The sequence below is a fragment of the Scomber scombrus genome, chromosome 2 (assembly GCF_963691925.1).
Source record: "Scomber scombrus chromosome 2, fScoSco1.1, whole genome shotgun sequence".
Taxonomy (NCBI): domain Eukaryota; kingdom Metazoa; phylum Chordata; class Actinopteri; order Scombriformes; family Scombridae; genus Scomber; species Scomber scombrus.
This window is the reverse complement of record NC_084971.1, coordinates 4633675-4637297: the sequence shown is the minus strand read 5'-3', so window position 1 is coordinate 4637297 and position 3623 is coordinate 4633675.

The window sequence follows — 3623 nt, the reverse complement described above, 5'->3', positions numbered from 1 at the left end:
AGCTCTGTGGGTCAAACACAACACACACACACACACACACACACACACACACACACACACACACACACACACACACACACACACACACACACACACACACACACACACACACACACACACATCATCATCAGTCCAGACACTTCAGCTGTGGTGCAACCAGAGGAAATTCCTGCTTTGGCCACAGCCAGTATTATGGAGGTGCTGGTCTGCTGGAATGCTTTCATTTAGAATGTCTGTCTCTTTCTTTCAGTCTCTCCCTCTCCCTCTCTCCCTCTGATCATTCACCTCTCTCTCTCTCTTTCTCTCTTTCTCTGGTGTCACTTTCCTGCTTCCTCTGTCTTCGTTTCCCCTTTCCCTCGCCCCCTTCATCTTAGATAATTGCCTCAATCCCTTTTCATCTCATTCCAATCCTCAGCTTTTTTTTCTTCTCCTCTGTCCTTTCATTACCTGACTCTCCTGTTTTTCTCCCTGTCTCACATTCTCACTTTCCTTCTTTCCTATATTTTGTTCCCATGTCCTCATACATAATTCATTTTCCATTTTGGAGAACCTCAATTTCAGCACAGCTGCCTTTCTTTCCCACCCATCAGTGTTAAGAAACTATGGTGGTATAATTGACTTAAACAATCTGACATTTTTTCCTCAAAATAGTAAACTGTCTTCTAATCTTTTCCTTTTCATTATTGTTTATTTCCCCCATCTGCTTCTATCTCTCTCTCTCTATGATCTTTATCTCCCCTTCTGTTTATCTATCTGCGTATGCTTTATCTTCCTCCCTTCCCCCTCCTCTTTGCCTCATTCTCTTCCCTCTTTCTCTCCAGCCAGGCTGAAACTATTAGGCCAGCCCTTCCCTTCCTGGCAGAGGTTCACAGTCCCCGTGAACCGGGGGAGATGCTCCGTCCGCTCGTCCACACACGCACTTTCATCTCGCAGGGGGGAAAGAAGCCATCACCCCCCCCGCCATCTTAGGAAAGAAAAGAATGCTCACAAAAGGTCAGGGTAGCAAATTTTCAGATAATCGAATGTGAAACGGACCCTTTCTCAGGGTAAGGGATGTTCTGGTTTGCCAACATTCAGCAAAATGGAAACATCAGTAAAACTCCCAACTGCTCAGCGTGGTCTGTTTAACAAGGCACGGTGAAGGACAGAACTGAGTCATGTCTGCTATGGCTGCACTGGAGCTGTTGTCATTGCGTAAAAGTTGTACTATTGAGACATATAACGTCAGCTGTGAATTTGGACCCGTTAGCTGCCATTTTTTGACAACAAAAAGATCACAAGACAAGTGTCTGGTATGCCTGTCACGATAACGACTTTTGTTGGACGATATATTGTCTCCGAAATTATCGTGATAAACAATATTATTGTTATTTGGAGATAATTTTATATCACTGATATAATGATAATATAATAGCAGAATAAAGCAAGGGAGGAATGGAGGTAACTACTTTCCTCCATTCCTCCCTTGCTGAAAATGATCAGGGTCATGTCCATGTATCAGAAAATAAGTCGATATATAAACATGATGATGTCGATAATTACGTGAACTATGATAAGTTGATAACATTATTATTGGGTCAGGCCTAGTGTCTGGTCTGGGGGATATTGTTGCTTAACATTCCCCTACAGAAAGCTGGAATTCATTCAAATGAATTCATATTTAAAGGTGCTCATTAACATTTTGGTATAAACAATGCCTCCACTGATTACATGGAATGTGAATAGTGTCATTCGTAATAATGAACCCATAGATAACACCTGACTCTGCAGTTCTCTTCTGAGTCATCCTTACTGTTCATTCATCAATCTTTCTAATCATCAGCAGGCAGCAAGAAAGCCCTTAAAACACACTGTACACTACCTGTCCAGGACCAAACAACACTTAGACAGTGGGACGTTTAGCTGTTAAAAAACCAGATGTTCACCTCTAGAGTTGGTGGAGACCAAAACGGAGCTAAAAGGAGAGTGATATAATACTTTCATATGTTAGGTGGACAGAAATGTGACTCCAAATCAATGCTAATGTGTGTCTGCTGGATGTTTAAAGATCCAGACATGTATTAAGACATACAACGATGCTTGGAACATTAATATGTGTCTGATATGATATTTCCAGAAAAAAAGGTATAAATTGCCATGTTAAAACCCTTAAAGTCCTTTAAATCCTTAAAATAAAAAATGTTCTATGAATATGCAAATGTTTTTTTCATTTCAGAAGTTTAACTGCTGGACACAAGATGTCCATTCTCAGTGTCAACGTTTCTACATCACACTTTGAACAAATTGAATATTGGACCAGGATTAGTTTCCAAACTATTTGTGATGTCACAAATCCTGCTCGTAGATCCAACCTTTAAAATGAGTGTTTCAATGAGCTCAGAGACATTTTCTACCATCAGCAGATGAATGTGAAAACAAACTCTGCACATACATCATTCTGCACAGTGAAGCTCAAACATCCAACTGAAGGAACAAGAAGAAATATTTTTGAGTAGAAAGAGACTTTAAACAATTGTTTATAACTGCAACTGTTTTCTAGGCTCTCTGTTGCAGCCTCTAAATAATAAACTTATGTTCAAATCATTTCTTAATAGGCATTCATCCCAGACATTCTCTGGTTCCAACTTATCATATCTGAGGAGGAGCTTTTTATCTGTTTTATATCATTATAATTTGAATATGGTAGTTTTGCACTGCTGGCCCGACAAAAAAGCAATTAGAAAACAAAGTAAATAAAATAGGGGATTTTTCTCTGTTTTCATCATTCAATTGAAAACAATGATGAAGGATGACTCAGCCATCACAGTCCTAACAAACTGCAACGTCAGTTCAGCTGGCTCAGCAACATAAACACATATCTGGAGACTGTACTCGTTTCCTGACTGTCTCAAAGTAGAACTGATAGTCTGGACACGATGGTTTCATTTCCACAAAAGAGAAGAGAGTGGGAGAAACAAAACACAGCGGGTCAGTGAGCGTGAGGAGAAAAAGAAACAATGATCTTTATGAAGTAAATCCCACTGAAGGAATTTCCTGCAATGCAGTTAGTGATGATTCTCTGTGAAAGATATCAGAGAGGTATGCCAATAAAAACTTGTACAGTAGGATAAATAAAGTTTCCACATGCTAACATCTCCAAGCTTCAGATGTATCAGAGAGCATGCTGGGTATTGTAGGAAACGAGATGACCTCCCACCAGAGCAGCTCCTATTTGCAGCTTGACTTGGCAAAACCAACTGTGGGAATGTCATGAACTCTCTACCAAAACACTGAAAACATCAAATTTTACCCTAATGTAACATACACACAGACTGCTGTTTGTGTGTGTGTGTGTGTGTGTGTGTGTGTGTGTGTGTGTGTGTGTATTTATATGTGTGTGTGTAATAGCCTCAGCTGCAAGTAAACAAAGACACATCTGAGTGCCGCCCCCTCCCCCCCTCGTAGAACCACAGACAAGCCCCCCCTTGGCACTGCTGCACAGAGACACACTGTTACTGAGGTAAACACACACACATGTGTATATTGATAAATTACCATGAAATAAACGACCATAAAAAAGATATATACAGACACAGTTAAACGTGCAATTAAACATAATTAAATTCTCCATTGCATAAAGAGAA